Source organism: Geospiza fortis, unplaced genomic scaffold, assembly GCF_000277835.1.
Source record: "Geospiza fortis unplaced genomic scaffold, GeoFor_1.0 scaffold92, whole genome shotgun sequence".
Lineage (NCBI taxonomy): Eukaryota > Metazoa > Chordata > Aves > Passeriformes > Thraupidae > Geospiza > Geospiza fortis.
In genome coordinates this window covers 2,317,973-2,327,016 of record NW_005054389.1, presented here as the reverse complement: position 1 = coordinate 2,327,016, position 9,044 = coordinate 2,317,973, and the positions used below count along the sequence as shown (strand labels likewise).

At 43.3% G+C, this 9,044-nt stretch overlaps 1 protein-coding gene across 1 annotated transcript in view; it reads left to right on the top strand.

Annotated features, from left to right (window-relative positions):
• The window catches only part of PHYHIPL (phytanoyl-CoA 2-hydroxylase interacting protein like), a 54,304-nt gene that overhangs the window by 13,938 nt on the left and 31,322 nt on the right, over window positions 1–9,044 (top strand). The window lies entirely within an intron of this gene.

Sequence of the window (9,044 nt, the reverse complement as noted above, 5' to 3'; positions counted from 1 at the left end):
ATCAGTGATCAGACAAGCCTGAACACAGACCCACATTCCATCACACAGGAGCCACTGTCGGACCTCTGTCATCAGGCAACAGCCATGCCTGGATAAATGAACACTTGCTCTGCTTTGCAGGCAGCCCTGTCCCCATCAGCATGTGGAGATTAAGCCCCCTGAACCTTGGAGAAGGAGCTGAGGAGCTGGTGTTAGCCCTGGAGAGAGAGTTTTGCCAAATTTGTTTGCTGCTCTTATTTCTCCAGATTACAGTGGAGGTTATCAAAGATGGCTCTTGCAAACACACATAGGAACAATTTAGAGGGCATTCACAAAGACTAAATTTAGCCTCAGAAGGTTTTTCTCCCCCTGCTCTGTAGAATCAAGAGGAAGCATTTCCTCTGGAGCAACTCTGAGCACCCACAATGAACTCCCTTTGAGACACAGATGAGGATTTTTCTATTCTCCACTGACTGCAGAAAGATCCTAAGGCAAATAAACTCCTTAGGCTAAAGATGGCCTTTACAGTTATCGTCCTGGGCAGCCTGGTTTAAGAGCAGGAGCAGTGAATCAGTCACTAACAGATTTTGAGTCAGTTCTAGGATTTTCAAGGCTCACAGAAAGCCACAACTCCTCCACTGACTTTAAACACTCCAGGGCACTGTGTATGTACAGCAACTGGAAATCTGTAAGGATTGCTATACTACCAATAAATAACATACTGCAGGGCTGACATATATTCAGAACACAAGCAACAGCAGTAGGACATAATTCAGAGCACAACATGGTTTAATTAAAATGCTTGTGGATGTTGTTAAAGAAACAGTGCTACAGACAAATACTCATTTTATTGTTTATTTCTTTATTTAATCTGCCTGTATATGGATGCAAAGTGGACATGCATTCCTACCAGAGCAAACTCACGGCAAACAAAGCTCTTCATTGCTGTTTTTAATGTGAAATTATTTCTTCTGAAATTTTGTGACATTTTAATTGTGGATCACGTATTGCATTGGGTCTGTGTAGCAAGGTTCTGGTAGCAGGGAGGGGACAGGAGTGGCTTAAGAGAGCAGCTGCTGGAAGCTTCCCCCATGTCCAACAGAGCCAAAGTCAGCCAGCTCCAAGACAGACCCACTGCTGGCCAAGGCCAGGCCAATCAGAAATTGCAGTAATACGTCTGTGATGACATGTTTCAGAAGGAAAAAAAAAGTTACTGTGCAGAAATAATTGCAGACAGGGAAGGGAGGCCTGAGAATATGTGAGAGAAACACGCTGCAGACACCAAGGTCAGTGCAGGAGGAGGGGCAGGAGGTGCTGCAGGTGCCAGAGCAGATTTGCCTACAGCTCGTGGTGCAGACCATGGCAAGGCAGATTGTCCCCCAGAAGCCCAAGAAAATCCTCAGGGAAGAAGAGACCAGCCTGCAGCTCATGGAGAGCCATGCCAGAGCACAGGGATGCCCTCAAGAACACTGTGAATCTGTGGCAAGCCCATGCTGGAGCAGGTTCCTGGGAGGGACTTGCAGACCTGTGAAGAGAGGAGCCCATGCTGGAGCAGGTTTGTTGGCAGGGATTGTGACCCCACAGGGAACCTGTGCTGTTGCAGACTGGTCCTGAGGGACTGCATGGGACAGTGCCCACTCTGGAGCAGTTCATGGAGAGCTGTAGCTCATGGGAAGGACTCATACTGGAGAAGTCTGTGTCTCCTGTGACAGGGACCCCATGCTGGAGCAGGGGGAGGACTCTTCTCCCTGAGCAGCAGCAGAAGCAATCTGTGATGAGCTGCCCATTCCTGATCTCTCTACACCACTGGTTGGGAGGGCGTGCAGCCCAAAATGAGGGTAGGGTGGGGTGGGGGAAGGTGTTTTTAAGATTTGTTTTACTTCTCATGATTTCACTCTGATTTTGGTTGGTGGTAAATTCAGTTCATTTCCATAAGTCAGTTCCATTTTGCCCATGACAGTCACTGCTGAATGATTTCTCCCTGCCCTTATATCGAGCCACAAGCTTTTCTGAATATTTTCTGTGCCCTGTCCAGCTGAGGAGGGCAGTGACAGAGCAGCTTTGGTGGTCACCTGGCATCCAGCCTGGGTCAATGCAAAACGTGTATAAATAATCACAGATCTGAAAAACAGTATGAGAGTTTGTAGTAAGTGACTGAATCAAATGAAAGAAATTTAAGATTAGTCTCACTACTCATGCGGTCTCTGAGCTAAGGAGAGGGAATGCCTTGGTGTTCCTGCTCTCACTGATTTAACACAATCTTACCGGTGTTTCCTTAGTGGTTAACTGACTGTGTTCATGGTAGCAGTGGGGGATGAGGCAATGGTGTCAGTCCTGTATTTCCAGATTACCTCAGTCATAGCAGATTGTGGTGGTACAAAAGCAGTGACATCAACCTAGATTCCATCTTCTGTGCTTATGCAAAATGCTTATAGCTCTATAGTTTTAGGAAAATGAAATCAGTAGATGACACTGAGGAAGTAATCACTTAGACTTTCTTCATTATCTTTATTAATGTACATTCTTCTTGGCTATCTGATGAGTTTTGGTTATCCAGTGAAAGGGTGTAGTATTATGAGGAAAATCTCATTCACAGGATCAGTTGAGAGAGTTTCAGAAAAGGTTTTGTGGAAAGAGGAAGGACAGTAGGGGGAACATGAGAGGATACTGTAATGAAAAGCCAGCAGAAATGTGTCTTGTTCCAATGAAAATGGGAAACACTGAAAAGAGAATGGGTCACTATGGGCTATTTAAACAAGTAAAACTAAAATATGAACTGTGCTAGAAACAGAAAACTGGAGGGTCACCAAAACACGATTTTACATTCCAAGTTTAGTACACAGGAGAGAAACAGGGACAGCATGAGGATACACTGAAACAGCTGCCAAGAGGTTAAAAATCATAGGAAAAGACTGTGTTATAAGTCTTGAAGGCACAATAACACAAAATTACTTGACCAAGAAAATATTAATTGTAATTAATTTGCAATAAGGAGATAAATTTTGAGACCAGTTCTTATTCTCCCGCAGACTAATTGGACTTTTGCCATGAAGTTTATTGGGAAGGAGATTAAACTTTAAATAATGGCTTGCTTAAGAAATCATTGATGTAATTATGAACTGCTGGGAAAAAGTAACTAAGAAATACATAATGAAATATCATCACTTGAACAAATGCATCTGAGGTGTCCCTTCAGATATTTAAAGAACTGATGGAACAGCTAGTTGCTAAAAAACCCCACAGAGAATAGAGGAAGTATCAGGAGACTAATAAAGTGTCAGCACGCCAGAAGTCTTTAAAAACTGAATTAAGAGTAACTATGGAAACTATTGTCCTATGGGCACGGCTCCAAATTGAAACAAATACTATAAATAGTGAAGCTGAAGGGGGCAATGTATTTACATGGAGGGGAATAGTGTAATGAGACCCTGATATGGCCCAGGTGTACTGCAGCAAACCAAGGCAGGCCAATTAGATTGTTTACCCTCCACATCTTTTACAATGAAGCCAGAAGATAAGCCAAGGACAGAACAGCTTCAAGACTCTACAAAGACATTTGATGCTGTGCCACATTATATCTTAAGGAAATTACTGAAACAAGTCAGCTGGGGCTAAAATTCACTTAAAGGTATCAAAGCTGGCCACTGAACTGTAGACAGAAACTAAATCTGAATAGCAGTCAGCATGGTCAAGGATAAGCAGACAGTAGTATCCTTTAAAGGTCAAGATATGGTCCAACGTCTGGAGGATAAGGCATTAATTAAATGTGAAAGTGGTTACAAAAGTTGGAAGACTGATTTACAGCACAGAGGAGAGAGGTTCAGATTGTTCTCTAAGGTTACTCTGGATCTCATAAAGGGAGGCTAAGCTTAAAATGAAATTAATAAGTAATAATGCTAAGCATTAACAGCACTTTGTGCCCATTAAGAAACGAATAAATTTTATGAACTACAAATACTTTTTTTGCATATGAAAGAATTTGTTTTTCTTAGATGCTTATTCAGACTGTATAATCAGAAAATTGAAATTCAGAAAGCAGCACCATCAATAGCATTAATAAAAGGATAATTTGCTTAATATCTTTCTTGTTCTGAGAGGAACATTCCCTTCAAATTGTTTATATTGCTTAGATTAGGTTGAGATTTGCACACCCAACTGGTACCATCAGAGGGCTCCATACTCTGAAGTTTTCCTCATGAATGAGGATGGTGTGGCAGTAGTGGGTGGTAAGGAATGAAGGGTTGGATAGCAGAGCACTTCTGTGATTGTCCTGGATCAGACCCAAGACTTAGCCAGGATAGTGCAGTCCCTCTAGCAGTGTCTGAAAATGGGTGTTTACAGAAGATGAAGGGCATGACAAGCACTCAGTAACTCTTCCCTGGACTCGATTGGTTTCCAGCTTAGGGCTCAGTCACTCTCAGCTCAGTCACTTGTGGTTTCAGTAACTCTAAATTATTCCTTTTGCATGAACTTTTCCAGCCTTCCCTTGAATGAACAAAAATTTCTAGCACTGGCACTGTCCTTTAGTCTTACAACCATAGCATTCATTGCAGGAAGTACCACATCCTTTTGTTTGCTCTGAAGCTGCTGCTATCAACTGCAATTGACACCCTCTAACTCCTGTATTGGGAGGCTTGGCAGAGTCAGACTCTGGCCATCCCATTTGTGCCACTTGTGCTTTAGTGAATTTCTATCTTATATGCCCTTGGTTGTCTTTTTCATGGACTGATTATCTTTTCCTGCAAGTTGTAGACTACACTGAAGCCATTTTTCCAGATTCATGAGTAGCTTCCCTGGAACCAGAAGTCATAAGACTGCCTCAGAATTGTATCTTTGATGTTTTAAAGTATGCTTTATGGCCTTGCAAGAGAAGCCTGAATGCATAAACTGAATTCAGTTGCTGCAATGAAGCCCTCTGAACAGGGAAGGAGAGACTCTTTGAGATGTATGAGCCACTGCATGCACCTCACTGGAGGGTTCCCAGAAGCTGTGGGGCTTCCCAGCATCTCAAACAATACTGGAGCAGAAAACAGTAGGCAGAGACATTTCCAGGAGAGCTGGAGCCTCACTGCTGGACTTGGTGTCAGGGTGCCTGGCCATGGGTGCTACCTTTGCAGAAAGAGGGAGACTCCCTCTAGAGCTAAGAACAAACGCTGCTCCTCTGCCTTGGATTTTCCTGGAGTATAAAAGGGACTTCTGCCATCATCCTCCTTGTTTCAGCATTTGTGAAGGTTCTTGCTTTGTTATCTGAGAAAAAAACAAAGAGGTTCCTGGTTAGATACTGTACCCAGTGCTCTAAATTGTCATACACCAATGTCTGTCTCAGCAGGATGACGTGTCATACTGCACATTAACTCTACGGAGTTATGGCTCTCACTTAGGGTCTTCAGGTTTGGGGTGGGTATTTTGTCTTTCTGTCACCAGTCTGTGGATTTTACTTCAGTTCTATGGTGATTCAATAATGTTTTGCACACAATCCTTTTTCAAGTGTGTGCCTTTGAGCACTTGAAACAGTTGATGTGTCCGTTAAAGACAGAGAATGGCTGCGAAATTGCAAAGAATTTATTTCCATAAAACTTCAGGGATTAGTTCCTAAGTTTAGCCAGTGTGTCTTTCAGGACTGATCCTCAATACTGATTTTCATCCTTCTTTCTATCTGTCCTTTAATATTTTGCTTTTCTCATCAAAAGTGACATATTATTAGGAGGAAAATAATCCCAAAAGGCTGTCTTTAATTCCTCCCTGATTTTCTTTCCTGAAAACCATGTCTGTAACCTTTCTGCCTTCTGCTTGCACAGTCCACTGAGCAATAACACAAGTTGTTTTTTATTCCCAAGTGAGAAGGAAGAGCTGGAACTCTGAGTCTTGCTGAGGTCTTAGAAAGGGGGTTTCTTTTATAACTTGCAGATAAAAACCTGCTACAATGAAATACAAAAGAGTTTTCAAATGGTGAGAACGCGGTTGCCCACCTCTGTGCTGTGCTGTGCTGCTAATGCACAGCAATTTTCCCAAAAGAGAGTGCAACACAGGTGAGGCTGAACTTTGTAATTGTGCAGGAGGGGAGGAAAGGAATACACAGGAATTCCTTTTCCTCTTGCTTTTATGGCATGAATGAGGTTGTGCCTTTTAGGAAAGAAGCCACACACCTCTCCAGCTGCTGGCAGCCTCTCTGCCTTTCTGCTGTAGAGTGGTAGCCCTGCAGCAAGATCTTGCTGACCTACCTGGGGCACTGTGAATGCCAGGCTGAGGCAGGAGAGCTGAGATTGTTGGACCTTGCCAGGCAAGAGCTGTGTGTCACAGCTCACGTTTCTGGGTGTGTGCATCACGCTAGAAAATGTTGCTTTGCTCTCCTTGTGTGAGGTTACTGTAATAACAGACAGTTGTTGTTGAACTGCAGAAGTTGGTAAGATTCTGTTTATCTAAAGGTTGGAAGTCTGAGAGGTTGCTGTTGTGGTAAATTCTTTGCAAGCTTTTGCAGTTCTAAGCACATGACCCTCTGCTGTCTCTAACGTTGTGCTGCCATTGGCAGACTTTCCATTACATAATCTTGACCCATATTTGTGATATGTGACATTTTTTGCTAAACACTGTCAGGGATAATCTGTCACAGAATAAACTTTCTGATTATATGCTGAGACTGTCATCCTTTAGCACAAACATAACTTGTGCCTCAGACAATGATATTCCTTGTTAAGACAAGCAGAGTATAGTTCTCTCAGGTGAAAAAAATCCACCATGAGAGCATTGTGTGCTCTGAGACTGAAATACCTAGGACTACATTCATTGCCAAGTGATTGCATGGAATCACATCTGGGAAGAATTTGAGCTTTAAACAAATGTTGATCCCCTGCCCAGGTGATGGGAGTGGTGATAGGCTGAAGGAAGCATGCAGCCTGAAGTGTGACTCTGCAAAATACTCTCAGGCAGGTCTAGCTTTAGAAAAGCAGAGCTATGGGAAAGGTTTCTCTGCTGTACACTTACACTGAGGTCTGCTGGTAGTTGGAGAGTTAATCAGTCTTTTCTTAAAAAAAAATTGTAATGGTGTGGAGAAAGAAATAGATAAAGCTCAGACAGGGGTTATTGCTACAATGTAGCTGAGAAATGAGAGGCCTCTGAGGAATGGGAACACCCCCAAAGCTGTCTGCTTTCAAAGAGCTTTGCAAAATCCATCCGTTCTTAAAAACCTGATTTCAGTTGCACAGAATAAGAAGTAGAGGAGAGAAAGGTGTATAAAATAGAGGCAGAGAGAATAAATTGGGAATTCTCTCAGTATTCAAGAACAGTGTCTGTTTCAAATGGACTTTATATAATGTTATAGCTAAGTAACAAGATTGTGTGAGCTGCTGAAGTGTCTGCCACATTGTGGAAGGGAATGAATGTGGAACATAAGGCTGAGAGACTAAATACACCATCTTCAGGGAAAGAAATTTTCCAGCCTTACGTAGGAGATGCCTGTGTGCTAAGAACAGTTGCAATATCAAGGAGAAAGGTTTTGATTCAGCACAGGGAATTAATGCCTGTCAGAGACAAAATTAAAACCTGATGAATGCAGTCTCACCCACTTTAATTTCTTCCCTTTCTGATTCTAAATTTGTCCTCATTCTGTCTGTGCATTCATTCATATATTCCTCTCCCTTCCCACCTCCCCATTGACTCACACTCTCCCTTCCTGTTATTACTTCCTTTTCATTTTCTCTTCCTTTAGGGTCCCTTCCCAGTCCTTCCATTTCTCCTCTGCCTGACCCCTCTGCACACATTTTACATCACAATGAAAAACATCAGAGAAATAAAGAGCAGGGAGAAAAAAAAAATATGAACAAGAAAGAACGGAGGGCGGGGGGGGGTGTAAAGAGTACAGAGTCCCAGAAGGGTGCTCAGCATTGCTCTTTCTCCCCAGCATGTACTACAGATTTTTGAAGGTGTCAGAGGAATCCTAAAAACTGTTCCTTGCTTCTAGGCTGCAGCACTTGGCCATGGCTTTGTGAAAGGCAACATCAGAGTTCATTTTCTGAGATTAGTGTCCTTGGAAACCATCATAAAGAATGGAAGGATCCCAAAGTCCAGTGTTAGTGGGATGACAGACATCCAGCTGTGCATGGGACTTACTACTGTGCCAGATCAGTGAGGCAGGACACTGGGTGGTCTTGGGGCTGCAGAAAGAGAAATGGGAGCTTTAGGGACTCTGTGAACTTGCTGTCATGCAATGCTGACCAAGAAACATTACAGCCTCAGTCTTAGTGGGAGCCTGCATGCAATGAACTGCTGTTTCTCAAAGCAGCAGTGTTGATAGCTCATGATCAATGGCTAAACAGTGTCAATTTTATTTTGGTGAAACAACAAACTGGTGCCAGGAATGCTTGTTGTAATGTGTGGTAGGAAATGGGCTCAAACCACTTTGTCTGGAAACTGGTGGTCCCATCCCAGCATGCTGAGTTTGATCCCAGAGCCAGTCCATAACCTGGAGAAAGCAGTGCACTTCTGCAGCCCCAGGCCCACAGGCTGCTCCTTGGTCGAGCCTGCAGGCCTGTGGTGGGGAGGGAGCTGAGCTGTCACACCTGATGATGGCACAGTGCTACACAAGTTTAATTTATTTTCCTATTCATTTCTCAATTTTCTCCTTTTCTGGCCCTGTTGTTGTTCCTGAAGATGGAAACTGATAAATAAGTACTTTTTTAAAAGGCTTGATAGGAATGGTACCAATTCCATGTGGATTATTTCTCCTTCCTACAAAAAGGGCAGGTGGGAAGTGTGCAGGGCAGATAAAAAGAAATAGCTCGTTCCCATCCCTCTCTTGCAATCAACTACCTTCTGCCAGCTTTTCTAGGTTTTAGATTGATGAACCTAAACATTTCTTTCTAATATTTAGAGAAGGCTAATACTTCTTTCTGCAAATTCTTGCATAATCAGGAAGGATCAGAGCGGACGGCAGGCCCTTGCAGTTGGGTGTGATTGCACAGCGCGGTCATGGTGGGCTGTGCGCTTAGGGAACGGCAAGTCGCTCACTGTGGCTTGGGGATGGTTTTGCCTTGGGGGACTCTGTCGGGTTATGGAGTAACCTCGAAACA